Source organism: Papaver somniferum, chromosome 5 (assembly GCF_003573695.1).
Source record: "Papaver somniferum cultivar HN1 chromosome 5, ASM357369v1, whole genome shotgun sequence".
Taxonomy (NCBI): Eukaryota; Viridiplantae; Streptophyta; class Magnoliopsida; order Ranunculales; family Papaveraceae; genus Papaver; species Papaver somniferum.
In genome coordinates this window covers 146,488,986-146,508,623 of record NC_039362.1, presented here as the reverse complement: position 1 = coordinate 146,508,623, position 19,638 = coordinate 146,488,986, and the positions used below count along the sequence as shown (strand labels likewise).

Here is a 19,638-nt window from a genome sequence, read left to right as displayed (position 1 = left end):
TCAATGCGGAAGTCAAACAGATAGTCAACAGTCAATATATGGAAGTCAAATAGACAGTTCAAATCAAACATCATACGGAAGTTAAACAAACAAGGAATTTGAGGGGTCAAAGTTTTGCACTTCATGTCAAACGGACTTTATGTCTGACATTTGCATTATTGGGTTTATTATAAGCAAGGCCTAACAATATTTTAACCTAACATGACATGATTGTGAGCCCATATCAGAATCGAAAAATCATTCATTTCCACATACGTTTCATTTTCACATAACCCTAGCCGACTACTTCGCATCACAATTGATGTTAAGCAAATTAACACAAAACAAAATTCTTTTCATACAAATCAGATATCATACGTACTTTCCCGTCTTAGATTGATTTGAGTCAAACCCATTATGCTTTATAGATAAACCAAACAAGCAATCAGGATCATAGTAGTTTAAATATAAAATTATAAAACTCGCATCAATACTGGTTTCATGTTAAGTAATTATCACTGAAAATCATGGTATCTTATCAAACGATCAAAACATCACAGATGCATATTTTTTTTCTTATAAATAACCAAACATAAACGTAACCGCATCATTTGATATTACCAAACAAAAGAAAACGAAAGAAAACACATTCATATACGGCAGATTCATATCACACAATTATACATACAACATCATGGAGTTCTAAACCAGGCTCTCGATGCCAAATACAAGATTTTATTTTATATATATAATGTTCGGATCTTCGAACAAACATGATAACCACAATACACATAGTTATGTTAAAATAGAATACCCGATGAAGCCATTGATTGAATCCAAGAAATCCTCCAAGGCTGCAAGCACACCCGTAGAACAGAATACAATGGAATATCTTGGTTTCTCTTTCTTGACCTTTTGTGTAATGAATAATAAAATTCTCGAACCAATATTAATGGCTATTAAGTTCCTTTTATAGGTAGAAGGAAGACCAACTTTCGTAGGGTTAGAGTTAGCAATCAATCTCGACCGTTCATCAAGGAAGAGTTAATAGGAATTAATTCCCTAGAATGGTAACCGAAATATTTAGCAATATTCTTAATTAACCAAAATTATTACATGAGCCCACATGATATTTCTATCTAGAGAAATATTCTTACAATAAACTCTTACTGTGGGATCCAAAAGTGGACCTTATGGTAACTCCAAGGATGGTGAGGCCATCATGTCTGAGTAGGTTGTTTTTGTTTTTCTTTAGAGGGTGGTATGTACAGAATTACTCATATACTGTGAAAAGATTTTATGGAAGGGACACTCCACTCATTGTCAATTGGTTTTGGGTTGGATGCCCGCAGACTTTAACATTGTAGTGCCCCCAAAGCTAGCAGCTGACTAATCCAAGAGATTAACTAAATAAAGAGGCACGACGAATCTAAATCAAATACTTAAACATTCAATTAAGAAACGCGATACAAAACTTAACCCAAAACTAACCCGCCCTGAAACATATATATACAAGAAGTCCTCTCAAATGATACATATACAATAGTCATTTGGTTTACAGATACAATATGTAATATAATAAACATAATAGAAGTGAATCAACTAACAAAAACAACCCTTGAAGCTTTCGCTGCGCAACTCTGATCTGCCTCTGAAACTGAAAGTGGGAATGGGTGAGCACATCATCCCTAAAAGAGGTGCCCAGTAGGAATAACAATTAACTTTCAAGTAATCATCGCAAGATTTGGAAAACAATAATGTTTTCCCAAACATTAAAAAGTGACCAAGTCACTGAAATAAACAAACATGTATATGGAAAAACTCCTCCTTCAAACAATGTATAATATTCGTGCTAACCACACTCAATAGCTATTGATATCACCAAGACCATGATGACCCACTCTAAGCAATAAAAGTTGAATTCATGTAGGTATAAATGTGAGGAGCGTATCCTATATACCATAAGTGTAAATTCTCATTTCCCATAATAATTCATAATGACAAACAAAATATTACAATTCTTTTCCAAATCGTGGAAAGATTCACAGAATCAACAGAGTTATCATAATGCAATTTAAACAAAGCATGGACAAACAATGCATTAGTTTGTAAGCATAAACTTTTGTAAAAGCAACAATAATGGTTACAAAAGAGTCAAATGTATTCCCACCTCTTTTGATGACAAGCCACGCCTACCTCGAGATCCACGATCCACTGGTTCATCCTTTGAATCGATAATTGTTAATATGGACTAACTATTAATCACACAAGAAGTCTAAGAATCTAGCCAAAAGGCTCACACAAGAATCATACAAGTCTATCTAATGGTTCTAAGTCCATTTATCACTTTACACCTTTTTATTCTCCATCTTTAACATAGCTAAGGTTTACTAACTCTCGTAGGTTGGTTCTATATTCTATTAGCTAAGTCTTATGAATATCTACAACTTTGTAGAAGAAGCCAAAGGCTAAATCAGACCATAAGGTTCTCATTCAAGTCCATTAAGAGAATTAACTCTAAGCCCAAGTCTACTAACCAAGCCCATTTGAGTAAACTAACAGTCAAACTAACGGTCACAGGTGAACTAACAGTCTACGTCAAGTCAAGGTCAAGTCTAGTCAACAGAGTCAACTCGGTCAAGGTCTACTGAGTCAAAACTAGTCAGGTCTGGTTATTGGGTCAACTCAGTCAGATGATCTAAGTCGGACAATAACACAATTGAGTCATACTGAATAAGTTCAGTCAGACATGCATAAGGTTCAGGCCTGAGCCACAAGCACAAGCCAAAGATTCTACCACACCTGCAACTCTAATTCCTGTTCAATTTCACCAACCTTATTCTAACATTGATCATTATACAAATAAATTCACTATAGTAGAATTCTAAAATAACTTCAAAACACAATTTCAATTACAACTTTAGCTTACCTTTAGGTAGCAGATGCAAGACTCCACCGAGATCATCAAAACCCTACATCTACCAATACAGATCAACCTAGCTCAATTACTATCACAAACTACAACTCCCACACTTATTTCAACTTCACTTCAGTTACATTTCACTCAACCTTGCCATACCATTACATATCTCATCCACTTACTATCAATACTAACATTCCATACATATATTTAACCAACCAACACTTCTTTACAGACTATGCACCTATAATTACCAATGTATCTTCGCTTTGCATCTCCACCAGCAACATCTATAGTTCACCATCAACTTAATCCTTCACAGCCATAACAATTGAACTTAGCAATCATATATAACATTAGCTCAGCTCAACACATTCAATCCTAGAACCACTAGGAGCTCTTCCCTGGATTTCACAATCGAACTCCATCAACTACAACACCAGCCAGCCATGCACCTCAATTCTTGTATCTAAATATCTACAACTTCATTCCTTATTCATCATTCAATGCACTTACTGCAAGTCATCTTCAGCATTTGTACACAACCACCCTTCATCACTGCCACAGAACCAGTTGAATCTGTGCCAGTTCTATAACTTCAACATCAACACACACACAAATACAGTATCTATAGCCTCACCACTGAATTGATGATCTTAATACCAGCTGTAATAACACAGCATCACAAACCTGCAAACTCATTCTCTCTGCAATAATCCAAACATTCATCTATGAGTTACAATCCATTCAAAACTCAACTACACACAAACCAACCATAACCCAAAAGATACTTCTTCATAAACTCAAAGCATCATCGATAACTTCATAAATCATCACATAAACTAAACAATGAACAAATCCGCTAAATTGAATAAGAAAACAATTACTTTTGATTTATCTGGCTCAGGCAATTGAGATCAAATCCTCTTTAACACATAATTCAGCTAACCATCTCCACAACCCTCATTAACAACATCGGTTCTCAATATAACCCCAAATCTTCATTAAAACAGATCCAACCCTAACTACCAATTTCAAGATGTTCTTCTATCTCAAACTCTAATTCAGTAAAACCCATCTTGTAATTCCGTCTATATCTTCTTAATTCTTGCTCAAATCTAATTCCAACACAACATGCAGAAACCCTAACCCCTCGATTCTTCACTGCATCAACTTCATAACTCAATTAGACATAAACCCATATCAAATCAGCCTTCCAGATATCGATTTCATCTTCTAATTAATCTTTAATCGAATCTCAACCCAGATTCAGGAACCCTAATTCTCAGTTCATCCCTAGAACAATTTCAGAACTTCAATTGAATCTATAAACTCCAATTTCTTCAATTCTTCACCGATTCAACACTTCAAACAGGAACCCTAACAATCCCTACTTGTTCTCCTTAATGATTCGAACCCTCATCGTCTCCCTCATCAAACGATTCTCTCTAACTGATTCTCAAACTCGTCTCTCAAATTGGCAGAAGAAGAAAAAACAAAAAGAGTAGGAAAGAGAAGAAGATGAGAAGAAGAAGAAATAAGAAGAATAATGAAAGACGAAGAAAAGAAGACACGAGTTTATCTTCTCGGTCTGGTATTGACACGACCACACCAAAATTTCACGACACTCGTTGAAGATAAGGGAAGCCACACGGCTAAGATACAAAGTTACTATTCTGCCCTTCATACTTATCCGTTGATATCTTCTTCGTCCGGTATCTGAATAACACGTTCGAGTAGTCCATTCCGCGTAGCTTTCCGATACCTATTCAATGATACTAGTTTCGTATTTAGTTCTTTTTTAGGTTAATTCTTATTAATTAATGTTCACGTTCAACTAATCGAGTTATTATCGGCTAAAACGTCTCTTGACCATCGCTAGACCAGTCAAATAGCGTTGACGAGCTTGAGGGTCTTTACAAACATGATATCAAAGTTAGACGCGTACATATACGCGAGGTATATGCCGAGTTACTGGCCATCGTGACCCAAGTGGGCACCTGTACACCCGTGATCGAATGACTGATCACTTGTATGACCTGTACGTGGGGTGTACCGTGACCGAATGTCACCTGCACACTCGTGACCACTCATGCATAGGTCCACGTGTTAGACCGAATGACTGGCCTTACACATGAGGGGGCGTGTGAAAGTACAATGGTCCCACACCGTTAGAGTCCGCATAATTAATTTAATTAAATATAATATGGAATGACCACTACACTCGTTGCCAATTGGAGTTTGAGTTAGATATTCGGAGACTTTAACATATATGTATAAATGTATAACTTAGGATGATGATTGGGATTTGGATGAGTTTTGGGCACATTATTAATCGTCGAGGAATGCTCTAATATAATATCATCCAATATTATTAACTAAGGATGAGGATCATTAAGATTATTAGTATTAACAACAGTTATACCAATAACAAAATAATATACGAGTTCTTAATCCGAATGTGCTTCCGTTTTGCCGTGTCAGCACTTTAATTTATATGTCTTTGAGGAAAGAAACTCTAAATTTTATCACGACCAGGTCCAACATCCACACAAAAACTAATAATTTTGACGTTGTTAATGTGGTTAGAAATAAACAAGTAATTTTGGTGCGGGTAGAGATATGAGTACTGAAATAATAAGATTACGACATGTTAATTATTGTCAGAGAGGAAACTTCCTGGTGCAATGTGATTAGAGAGGAGGAGTAGACTTCTGCTCGTTAGATAGATTAGGACAACCATACATATAGGTAAAATACAGACGAACTTTGTTCTGTACTAAATGATATCATTTCTAAAAGATATGATTGTTTCATATATCTATAGTACAAAACAGCATAGGTTTTTGAGCTTTGGACGAACGGATAGCATTTTAAAAGACAAACAAGTGATCCGACCACCCCAGTCTCATCCCAGCCAAAGACATCCGATGGTTATCTATTTTGTAACCTATTTCATTATGAATTCAAATTTATTAACCTTTAATTAGTGGATAACCTCTTAACATAAGATATTTAAAGAAACATTAAATGAAATCATAACATCATTTATGCATTGATTGTATTTGGTGGTGGCAATGTGAATCTGATGGGAAGTGAGACTTTTTCTTTTTCTTTTATAAAGCATAAATGAGATATATATTTATAAATATATGTACATACTATTACTTAAATGATTAAGCGTTAGGTTTTGGATGATTTATATGGCTAATTTTACAATGTAGGTAGGACATTAGTTTGGACTAAAAACCTAATTCAGCTTAATCTTGGGTTTCAGAATAATGGTTCCCGGTAGTGGAGATAAAGAATTCATCCCATTCAAAGACATCCGACAGATGTATAAGATTTATAACCTCCTTCAATTATGGATATATGCATTGATAACCCTCATAATTAGATCCTAACCAATTAAAAAAAATTGATATGCCAACAAAAAATCTTTACCTTTAATTGATAAAAAATTAAAAAATAATTATCTCATAAAAAGCATACAAAAAATTTATTTGTTAAAAGATATCTTAACAGATTAGCCATATTTTATCAACCTGGAAAGAAAGAACATCATTAGAACTTTTGTTAGCATAAAAAAAATATTTATTTATTTGATATACAGTTGAATATGATTTTGAATAATAATATGCACGTATGTTGATTCAAATAGAGTCGAATGCAAAAAGATACGAGTCAAAAAAAAATTAAGTTGAATTACAAAACAAAAGAGGTTTTTGAGCCTTTGACGGTTGGATATATAATATTTTGATAGAAAAACGTTCCATCCGACCAACCCAATCTCATCACAGCAAAAGACATCCGACAGATGTAAGATTCGTAACCTCCTTCAATTATTGATATATGCATTGATAACCCTCATAGTTAGTTCCTCACCAGTTAAAAAAATTGGTATGCCAACAAAAGAATCATTACCATTTAAATGCAACAACTATGTAAAACTCATATTTTCTATTTTAAAAATAAAAATAAAAAATTGACTCATATCTTTATTAAATCAAATTAACCCACCTTCATCAACCTACAACAAATAACATTAGAAACATTTGCGGTTACGACATGTAAAACCCTTATTTCTGCCTTGAAATAAATTAACTGCCTTTCATCAACCTGCAAAGAACAAAGAACATTATGTTAAGAGTATAAAAAATTCATTTTCATTTGATTCATTTTTATTTATTTTTTTGGAAATAATCGAAATATAAAAATAAATAAATACAATTCAGAACTATCCAAATAATGAATCGCCAAAACTTTTTACTTCAATCTTAGACCTAATTTGATTTTTTGTGAAAAAAGAAATAATATTTTAAAGCCATGAAGACTCACAAGCTTGCAATCTTTGCAGCCTTGCATAACAATCTAACTTGGAATCACATTCTTTTTCAAAGCTACACTTACACTGAACCTCATTATTTTAATAAACCTTCCTGACTTTTGGGTGGTTTCCTTTTCCCCCTACATCTGCTAAATTATTATTTTTATCTTCTTGATCATGATTGTCTTTTCCTCCATAACAACACGATTGAGCGTTTTCATCTAAATTTTCATTACTGACCCATCACTATCACCAATTCTTTCTTTATTCTCATGATTCACCTCTAGCTTTTCAACTCCTGATTTGGTGTTATTTTTATGGAGAAGAATAAGAGATTCAGTATATTTAAGTCTACAACTACAAGCAATACCTTCATCATTCTCAGTGTTATTGAACGAAACGAAACCCGATTCTCTGCATTTAACTGTTTTAAGTTATCTAAATCAGTCATTTGGTATCTCGGTCACTTTTGCTGCCAGCCTTTTCAGAACTACCCACCAAGAAACGTTACAAACAAAGGAATCACAATTGAGGCCAAAATTTAGAACGTGCATTGCATAATTAGGGTTCATACAACTCACTTTTTTCTTCCATTTTAAGTAGATCGGAGACAAATATTCATGGACGAAATAAGGGCAGAGTATACTTAAAGATAAAAGCAATGCCTAGAACACGATCTAACCCCTATGATCTTCCTCTCCATTACCGGTTTTCTTCGCTTGATTATACTCATCACCCCCCCTAATCATCCTCCTCACATACACGCATTATCCACCTATAATCACTAATTTACTATCATAATTTATTTCACTAAAATACTTTATGATTAACATCCGTAGTATAAAGTGTGCATGCATAAGAATCGACTGCTTTATGATTAACATATTATTAGAAAACCAAAGGATCGCAATGGAAGTTGAAACTCAGACAAACCAAATGTCCGGGATGAGGGAAAGAAGTCAGGATAGATCAAATAAGAAACTGCGGCTACGACAACTATACAACCAAGACTTTGCAATGAACAATGAGGCATACAAACACTTGGAATCTGTGAACCAAGATGAGACGAAACAAACGGTTCTCCTGCTAGAATTTAGGCCAGGACACCCTTTGGAGACATCTAAATATAAAATTGACAAAAATATAACGAAATTTATCGAGGCTTTTGATAAATATCGTGAGAAAATGAGGCAATGATATCGACGAGAGAATATCGATGTTCCTTTGAGGAGGAAAATGAAAAAAAAAACATACTTCATGCATCATCTGTACACGAAAATATTGATGATCGATGAATAAAATGAGAGAATCTACTTTTGGCTTCGCCGAAACCATGCAATGGAGATGAACTGGAATAATACATGAATATAATCACCAGAACATATGGATAACAGACACATGACTACAGTGCCAGCGATCGAGGAAGAATTTTTAAGAGAATGTAATTACATTTATTTCTCATCCGATAAAGATTCAGCATAAAAATCTGAATACAACACAAATCAGTATAAAGGACCGCCAATCTTTGGGGATTGCTAAAAAGATTATTATTTCAGAGAAACATAAAATAATTTACCTAGCATTTTTATTATTTTAATCAGTTGCAAATGTAACCAAATTTATAATTATTTGGATGACAAATATCTAAGATTTTCATAGCTACAAGTTCTCATGGGTCAAAATAAATTTTATCATAGTTTGTAGTATTTATTTAAATCATTCTGACCAAAAATTATTCCGTCTCATGCCGTGTCGTTATAGCACGGGTTACGTCTAGTAAATTGTACATAAAACCAACTTATCTTTTTGAAACAGAGATAATAGCTAACTGCCCTGCAATCTTCGACCATATCCATAAGAAAAAGTGATGTGATTCAAGATCAAACCTCCATCTACCTTTCTCGAGAGGACTTGGGGTGTCCATCGCAGTATGGATGGGTCACCAACCTAGTATCTACATCTCCACCACCCGACCGACTACTCTTTGTAAAAACGTTTTAGAAAAATGGCATTAAATTGACTGTGTAAGCCTGCGTGTATCAAAAGAGTCCTTTTTTTTGTTGCAACCATGGAGTTTCAAGTAAATAAAAGCTCCGAACTGAACATTATTTTTCTTGTTTCTTGAATCATTATATAACCGGGAAGAGACTTGGGCAGGAGTTCTATGTAAGCTTGAAATTGTTAAACTAGTTAGTATAGAGTATAAATACATCGCAATTATAAAAAAAAATACTGATAATTGTTATAAATCAGAGCTTTTATTCTTTAATGATTAACATAACCGATACCATTGCAGTACAATATGAAAGTTTTTGGGTGATGACATGATAAAAGAAAAGATAACACACATGCAACCATGTTCCTACAACACAAACAAAATACTATATAATAGAAGTTATCAAACAAATGATCTTGAGCACTACCAGGTCTAGTTCTGGCTAACCAACATCATAGGCGTCCCAATGATCTCATTAACAACGTGATAATAGCTCGCTAGGAAAAACACATGAACAATTTCGTCTCCGTACCATCGATATTAACTCTCATGCAATTTAATTAGATACAGAGGTCCCCGAAAACAAGTTATCACAGTGCCCCTCTGATAACAAGGGTGGAGAACTCCACAACTTTCACCGATAAAGTAACAAACTCTTTCACAGAGACCCGACAAAAAACGACACTCAAGGTTTCTAGTACAACAATCGATAAACTTACCCAGAACGCTCCTACCTGTTTCACCCTCATGCACACAATCTGCATGAACAGAATGAAAAGATAGGGAAAAGATCATAACAAACACAAAGAACAAACTCATAATGTTTTTACTCTCCATCAGATTGCTAATGTAAACACATGATTCATCTTCCGCCACGTGTTGAAGGAAGTACACGTGGAAGACATGCAATAATAGGTCATCAAGATACGATGCCATATCCCAACACCCAGGAAACCTCTATCGCCTATATCTGTTCATCTTCACGATGATCCAATGGCTCAGGGTCAGGGAGCACTGAAGGAACAAGCCACCGCGAAGTACTGAAGAGCACCCAAAGATCTGCTTTATCCCATCTCAAGACAGACCCAAGACCAATGGTGGAGATTAACTCAACTGACGAAGATGTGACAGGGGTATCAGACATCTGTCTGACGTGTGCGGACCATCCCAACCACCAACATTAAATACCATAGGCATAGGGTACGTGTCAATCGATCTGTGGATGAGAAAGAAGTGACCCATCGTCATCTAGCATAGCCGATGGGGGCATCGGTTCAGAAAGAAGATACCAGCGGCATCGGTACAAAGAACGAGAAAATAAGGTTGCAACTATCTTTGACAGTGGGCCCCATGTATCAACCCTATAAATACCCCTCTCCATTAAGAGAGAGGGGGTCAAGGAATTCTTAGTAAACATAGGAGAGATAAATAGGAAGAGTAAGTATGAGCTCCATTTCCCCTTTTAGCTTCGTATTTTAGACAGAGTCATTCGAGTATCTTTGTAATTCCCAGATACATAGTGAAACACCAACCCTCGTGGACGTAGGCCTTAGTGCTGAACCACGTAAATCGTTGTCTCATTTATATTTCAGAACTTTACTCATTTTACTGCTTTTATTATTATACTCAGTGATATGTGCTTCTTAGATATGAAATAGCACGGAATCACACTCTATGGACTAGACAATGACGAGTCCGAAGACTCTGAGTCGATGAGTCATCGTATTTTCATCATTTCATATCTAATTTATTCACCTTAACGTTTTTATCCTCAAATACGATATTTTTTATGTACACGTGGACCTCATCGTGATTTATGTGTTCACAATCTGGCGCTACAATCTGTACGCCTTACAAGTGATTCACAACTGGTTATACGACAGATAGGCTTAGAATATAATGTATAAGATGAGACTCTTTCAGCATACATGGCTTTGGTCCAGACTTTGGCATCCCAAATACCAAATATTAAATTTCGGCATTTATGCAGAAAAGAATTTAGGCATGCCGATGATTTAGCTTATATATCATCCATGCTGAAAGATGAAAGCATTCAGGAAATCAAGATAACAAGAGTATACAAGCCCTCGGTCTTCCCTCAGGAATCCTTCGCTACAAATCGTGAAGACGACGTAGGGGAGGATATCGCTGACAATGATGTAGGGGAAGAAATCGCTGATGACTTTCACGAAGATGATATCATGACAAGAGCTAACGAGGACGAAGAATTCAAAAACGAAGAAGATTGGAGAACCGAAGTTCATCTCTTCCTTAAAGAAGGAACGCTACCTACAGACCTGAAGCAGGCTAGAAAATTGCATTCAAAGGAGGGAAGGTACGACCTCAGGGACGAAATTTTATATAAGAAGTCTTTCTTCGGACCATTGTTACCCTGCCTATCAAGAGAAGAAGGACACCGGGTTTTGAAGGACATACACTATGGGGACGCAGGTAACCACAGTGGGATGAGATCCTTAACAGACAAAGCAAAAATGCAGGGATGTTACTGGCCAACGATGATACGTGATGCTGCGAGAATTTCAAGGAGATGTGAGGAATGTCATCGCTTTGCTAAAAGAATCCACGCAGCGGAAACAAAGCTGAATTCGGTGGATAGCCCATGGCCTTTCTCGAAGTGGGGCATAAACATCGTGGGACCCCTGATCGAAGGATCGGGGAAAAGAAGATTCTTGATAGTATCCACAGATTATTTTAGTAAGTGGGTAGAAGCCAAGGCCCAAGCAAGAATCCGCGACTCGGATGTATTCACGTTCATCTTCCAAAACATTATTTACAGGTTTGGCATCCCAGCAGAAATTGTCTCTGACAATGGCAAGCAGCTGACATGCTCTTCGATACCTTCAAGATCAGGAAGAACAAATCCACCCTCATATATCCTCAAAGAAACTGCCAAGCAGAAGCCACGAACAAGACCCTTGCCCTTATTCTCAAGAAGCAGTTGGACGAACACAAGGGACGATGGTGTGAGCAATTACACAACGTGTTGTGGGCATACCGAACAACCCGAAGGTCCGCCACAGGAGAATCGTCGTTCCTCCTCACCTATGGATCCGAAGTCGTCATCCCAACAGAAATCTTCATGCCAACCACGAAGACCGAAGCATGGAAGAAGAACCTTACAACGGATATGATGCTAGAAAGGCTCGATGATTTGGAAGAAAGAAGGGAAACAACACTACAAAGGATGGAGAATTACCAACGAAGACTGGCGAGGGAATACAACAAGAAGGTTAGGCTTAGAAACTTTGTAGAAGGACAGTATCTGCTGAGAACTATATCCCAATACCAGCGAGAGAAGAAGTGGGGCAAGCTAGCACCAACATGGGGAGGACCTTTTGTTATACATGATATTGCAGGAAATGGATCCTACTACCTGCGTAACCTAAAAGGAGAAGTCCTCAGACACCCTTGGAATGCGAAGTAACTCAAGCCATATTATCCATAAAATCAACGCAGTTCTGCATGTGCATGAAGAGCACCAGAAGAAGAAGACAGCGTACCCGCTTGACATGTTTCTATCTATGGACAAGGAATAGCAGACCTCAACTCATCAATCGAACAAGCTTTTTGAATTCTATTGGGGAAAGTAATTATTTACAATCTCTCAGGACTCCCCTATCAGCGTCTATAAGTGTAGGACCATGGGGAAGACTTCTAACAGAAAGAGATACCCAACCAAATAATAAGACAGCGTCTCAGCGGGATGAATGCATGTAAATACTTTAATAACGCATTACATATCCGAAAACGCTGCATCAACCCCCACCGTTCGGTGATCCTCTGGCCAAGGATTAACCAGCGGGGTGACAGGTCCAAAGTCAATAAGAAGGTGCATACCTTCGTTACTGCCAACAAACACTTTTTATTAGCTACTTAATTTTCAATATCTATTTACTCGCTGCCTAAAAATCAAATAAACTAATGATGCAGGTAAAAAAGAGTTGTAAATATCCAAATAAACGATGACCTATTCCATAAAAGTTGATTACAAGTTCGGAGAAACAAGCAAGAAAAGCAAGATACAACAAAAAATGGCCCGGAGCCAAGTAATCAACAAAGATCAACTTTCTATGACATACGCAGAAATATACTTCTCCTTGGAAGACTCCACGTGATCAGCAGGATTCTTCGGTTGAGAGAAGGAACACTTCCTCCCGAAGAAGGGTCAGAGGTATAGGTCATCGGCTCGGGTACATGGCGACGAGGATATTTTTTGGTAGTACCATGGTCCCTTAGAAGGCCTTGCTCAATCTTGGTCAACATTTTGTTGATCTCCTCGGAAAGCTGACTACGAGCCTTATGCGCAATCACAGTGGCCTTGATCTCAGACTTCGAAAACGAAGACTTCAGCTTAGATACCTCCTTAACCGCCTCCTTTGCGGCTTCGTCCCGAGATACTGCCAGCCCCTCATAATACCTAGCCTGACCCTGCTGGTGTACTAGGTCAGATTGAGACTTTTCAAGCCTTTCATTTGCAAGGATAAGTTGTCCCTCGAGCTCTGAAAAAGAAAACATAAATACGTGAGAGGATTAGAGTAAAGGAAGTGCTCACGACCATACAAATATATACCTTCGACATTAGCCGAAGCTATTTCATATTCATTTACTACGGCATCTCGGGCATCGTCGAGGAAATCATACTCGTCGGAAATTTTCTTATAATCCAATTGAAGATTCGTGAGAGAAAACTGACACTTATCCAACTCTACCTGCTTCATGGAATCTAAATGCCGAAGGTGGTTGACTTCGTTATTCATCTCTTCTATCCCTTTATTAAGCCTGTACATATTAATCTCAAGACTTTTCTCGGAATCCACTAAACGAGCGACATCGGCCCGAGAAGCCGCTAAAGCATTGTTGAGTGCATAAGCCTCAGCTCTGGCTTCGTCCCTCTCCCGAACAAAACGCTGTATGTAATCCCGAACCTCAGGGGTCAAGAGATGAACGATCTTGACGCAGCTCCTCTTCTAAATTCGCTATCTTGGTTTCTAGACGTGAAATACTCTCACGAGCTTCATCAAGACCTTTTTGGGTCCTCTCTAGGGTCTCGTTGAACTGTTGGCGATCGTCAACCGCCAGCTGCCGTTGCTGTCGATAATGAGACATAAATTTATTATGCTCATCTGCCCGAGCGTTCCACTTGCCAGCCTCTTTTTTGATTTTCTCCACTAATTCCTTAATCCGAGAAGCTTGGCGAGTCCTCTCATTCCGAATCCATGCCAACTCTCGGATATCTACCACTGAAGATAGGGATGGAGACTCAGACAGCATACTAAGAAGACAAAAGAGGAATATGAAGAGAAGAAAAGAAACAAAGACAAACCTTTAGAAGACGAAGCATCTTTACGGGCTTTCTCCAACTCACTACGAACTAATGCAAGCTCAACACGAAGCTTCTCCTTCTCGGCTCCGAGCTGATCCTTCTCCTTCAGACGGTTCTTCAGTTCCAATATCTCCTTGTCCTTAGAAGCAATAAGCACTTCAGCAGCGTTCAACTCTTCTTCCCTATGACGAAGCTTTGCCTCAATCTTTAGGGCCTTCGCCTTGAAGAATTGGTACAGAGTATTGTTGCAATATTCACTTCTCATTATCTACGATAATCATGAACAAACCATAACCTATTAATAAAATGTATGTCATCAATAAAAGATGGAACCCACGATAACTTACTTCAAGAACACGCTGTTGGGGATAACCGTACTGGTACCCATCAGCGATAACCATCATTTCAGCAACAGAAGAAGGGGGATCGACCAATAAGCTGGTAGAGGTAGTTCCCACATTCTTCTCCCAACTTTCGGCAACGTCATCAGGAGACGACAACTGTATCCTTTGACGGGTAAAGGCATCGGAGTTTTTCTCACCAGATATCACTGGGCCAGGGTTCAGCACAAACATCAGACTTTTCTTCATCAGCCAATCCAGTATAGCATCATCACCATCCTGCATCAGGGATCTATCAAAACCCTCCGAAGGTGAACCAGCGGAAGTTCCAATATTAGCCGCATCCTCTTGACCAGTGGAACACCTCTTGGCCCCGGTCTCCTCGTTAACATGAGTCTCATCTCCCTCTTGATCAGCTGTCTTTTCTCCACCGGTCCTAGCAGCCTCTTCATCACCGGTCCCAGTAGCCTCTTCATCACCGGTTCCAGCTGCCTTTTCTCCGCCAGCCTCAGTTCCTACCCCACCAACGGTTTTCTAAACTTCATCCCGAAGAACATCCCATTCATCATTCGGTGAAACCAAAGAAAACTCCTCAGCTAGTCCCATGGCAGCGTTAATATCCATCATACCATCAGCAGAGTGAATCTTACCAAAAGAAAATTCTGCGGAGGGGTTTGTTGGCTGAGGCTCAGCATCCCCATTCCCCTGGTCTTGCGCCGATCCAATAGGGGGATCGTTCATCGGAATGTCAGACATAACCCTCTCTTCGTGGGTACCACCATCGTTGCTTGCATACTTCTCATGACTAGGAGGGGAAGTATCTATTCGTTCCTCATCATCAGTAACCTCCTCTTCGTCCTCAACATCTTCATCATTCACGGGGCTGTTAACCTCATCTTGAAAGTATGCCTCCTCCGCAGAGGCAGTAGAATACTGAACCGCACCAATCTTCTTTTTCTTCTTTGCCTAAGAAGAAAAGGGGCAACATAAGGGACCATACCTTGTAAGCGGCTTTACCCTTCGGAGGAAGGTTAGCATCGGAGCTTTCGTATTTATCAGCAACATCAAAGGAATAATTGAAAATCATGCCATCGAAGTTCAACCGCCAGGGGCAGAAGTCACCATAGCGAGCTGGAGCACTATCACGAGGTTGATTACCAACGGTAGGACGCCAGCCCCGTGGACCAGGTACCCATCCGTAAGCCCAAGGACCGACAACTTCAATAACGGTGGCATGCCACTCATAGTCATGATCACGCTTGAGCTTTTCACGACTAGGAAAGAGTTTCTGCTGAGAAGTCCCTTCGGTACCAGGAACGTAGCGAAGCTTTGAATCACTCACCTCACTTAAGAGACGAACTTCACCACGAGAAGCAGGAATTGAACGAAGACCTACACTCCAAGGCTTGCGGTTCCTACCGTTGATATAATCCACAAAGGAGGCATTAAAGTTTGTAGGAGTATACAAGTCTCTCTCGGCGGGGTCGGGAGTATAGCAGGTCATCGTATTTTCACCAAGACTACGAAGATAACACTCCCTCAAGGTCCGAAGATAGTTCCCACTTAGTTGCACCACTGAACGACAATGAGTATTGTGAGTGGAACCTTCGCGATCGTCCAGAACGTCATAATAGAAAGAATCACCCGACCTATACAAGGGTAGCATCAAACCCTCCTCGAAGGCTCCTATAGTAGTCATCAAATGAAATTCATCATACTTATAATTCATGATCATATCATAGGTAAGATTATCACCTGGCACAAATAACTTAACATCAAAAGCTTCGATGCCATGCTTCTTCTTGAACACTTCGAGATCCACATGCTTGAAAGTGACTTTCTTCTTCCCCACCGAAATGCTTTGTATCATTGGAACAACATCAAAGTCATCGGGCTCATTCAACAATGGCCTCTTCGCTTTTGGAGGATTTAAATCAGAGCCTTTCCTTTTAACCGGTGGATTCCTCGGAGGGTCCGCTGGGGGCATTGTAGATTTTGAAGAAGAATCCTTCACCAAAGGAATGGATTGCGAAGCTCTAGGTCTCAACTGCATCGACGCCTGAGGCGTTAGGGACTGAAGAGGACGAACATTTAATGGTTCAGTACGCCGGGGAGAAGGTTGCTGCACACCCTTCGGATCAGCATGCTGAGAAGAGGGGTTAACCACTGGACGGTTAACCGCATACCGAGACCCTTTCGGTGGATATGCTTTCTTCGTAATAGATACCCTTGGACCCGAAGACAATGGAACTTTCTGGGCTCGTGGATCTGGCGGCGAAGACCTTGGCGGACCACCTTTTGGCGGAGAAATATCAGGACTTCTATGTGGAGATCTGTAGGGGCTCGATGGCGGAGTCTGATAAGGAACCCGATGGCGATCATCCATATCTGCGAAGGGGCACAGAAACAAGATAAAGGTTAAAACAAAGAAGTTAACAGATCAAAATATTAGGGTTTGACAACTTTCGCAGTTCATCAGAAACATCAACAGGGGCACAGAGACAAACATACTTACAGAGACGAGAAACCCTAATTCAGTCATAAACACTAAAAATAAACTTCGATGACCAGCAGAGAAGTCTTAAGTTTTTGCGAAAAAGAACAGGGGAAAGTATATGTACTTTTGTATATTTTATTCTGTATCGCAAAAATCTAGATACAGCAGCAGAAAAAAAAATGAATATCAACTAAAATCTAGAACAAGATGATGAACACCATACTTGGAGGTTGAGCGTTTTAGACGATCAAAGGTGAACAAGGTCGAAAATATTGGAGAACAGTAACGATGTCTTAACTCAGAGAATATTGTCAGAGTTGGTCGAAGTTGTAAGGAGAATCAGGAGCAGTAGCCGCAGCAGTTAAGAAATAAAGAACAAAGAAGAACAAGAAAAAAGACTGAAGAGTCAGGAAGAATAAACCGACAAGGAGTGAAGAAGGATAAAATTTATTATGTTGGCAACTTCTCTCATATTTATAGCAAGAATAACCGCCCATGAATCAAGGGGAAGTTAATGCCAATAGTGGAAAACGTGCGTCAAGGATAAGGAGAAGTCAATAAGGAGAGAAGAATGTGGAGACGGTTTTTTCTCCAAACTTGGACCAGCTTCAAGCTTAGAGAAAAGGGGAAAATTGTATACACATGATTCATCTTCCACCAAGTATTGAAGTAAGTACATGTGGATGACATGCAGCAGTAGGTCATCAAGATACGATGCCACGTCCCAACACCCAGGAAACCTCTATCGCCTATATCTGTTCATCTTCACGATGATCCAATGGCTCGGGATCAGGGAGCACTGAAGGAACAAGCCACCGTGAAGTACTGAAGAACACCCAAAGATCTGCTTTATCCCATCTCAAGGCAGACCCAATACCAACGGTGGAGATTAACTCCACTGACGAAGATGTGACAGGGGTATCAGACATCTGTCTGACGCGTGCGGACCATCCCAACCACCAGCATTAAATACCATAGGCATAGGGTACGTGTCAGTCGATCTGTGGATGAGAAAGAAGTGACCCATCATCATCTGGCATAACCGCTGGGGGGGCATCGGTTCATAACGAGGATACCAGCGGCATCGGTATAAAGAATGAGAAGATAAGGTTACAACTATCTCTGACAGTGGGCCACATGTATCAACCCTATAAAAAACCCTCTCCACTAAGACAGAGGGGGTCAAGGAATTCTTAGTAAACATAGGAGAGAGAAATAGGAAGAGTAAGTATGAGCTCCATTTCCCCCTTTTAGCTTTGTATTTTAGACAGAGTCATTCGACCATCTTTGTAATTCCCAGATACATAGTGAAACACCAACCCCTGTGGACGTAGGCCTTAGTGCTGAACCACGTAAATAGTTGTCTCATTTATATTTCAGCACTTTACTCATTTTTCTGCTTTTATTATTATACTTAGTGATATGTGCTTCGTAGATATGAAATGGCACGGAATCACACTCTATGGACTAGACAATGACGAGTCTGAAGACTCTGAGTCGATGAGTCATCGTATTTGCATCATTTCATATCTGATTTATTCACCTTAAAATTTTTATCCTCAAATGCGATATTGTTTGTGTACACGTGGACCTCATCGTGATTTATGTGTTCACATCTAATAACAAATTTCTTGTATTGGTTGGATTACTGCATAGTTCGCTATGATATATCGTATATATAGCTTGGGATGAGGTCGTTTTGGTCACCTTGTCATAGAGAATGCTTTAATATTAATCTCATTCAATAATTAAGGATCAGATTCATTCACATTGTTAATATTAGCAGCTTAATAATCCTCCATAGCAAAATAATTTACGAGCTCTTGACCCGGATGTTCCCGTTTTATGATCTACCTATACGCACGTGTATATGCCAAAAGGATCAAATAAAGAACGATCCAAAAGGAAGTTGTTAATAATTATAAGTTTAGGATTTTTAACGGAATATATTTGTATATAATGTTTGCTACCAGAAGTAAACCGAAATGATTGATGTCCCACGGGTTCGTCCCGACTAAAACAATGGGGATAGATCTCATCCTAAACCGCCCTGCTAAACTGCCGGGTCAGGACTCAGGGGACCTCAACTTCTGTGTTTGACACTTTGACGGAACCTGCGTCAGTGTATCATTCCGGAAAAAAAAATCGCCAAAAGAAAAGCATTTATTATTCCATTTGGGACTTGGTCAAACGTTTGACTCATAAAAACCATCTTTCCATTTAGAAATCTTCCT

General features: G+C 38.8%; 1 long non-coding RNA gene across 1 annotated transcript; it reads right to left on the bottom strand.

Moving 5' to 3' along the window:
* Positions 1 to 1,489: 1,489 nt before the first annotated feature.
* LOC113283102 lies at positions 1,490 to 4,496 on the bottom strand. Its single transcript, XR_003327340.1, has 2 exons — positions 2,909 to 4,496; positions 1,490 to 1,636 (listed from the first exon to the last, which is right to left on the bottom strand). It is a non-coding gene; the product is annotated as an uncharacterized LOC113283102 (long non-coding RNA).
* Positions 4,497 to 19,638: the final 15,142 nt, after the last annotated feature.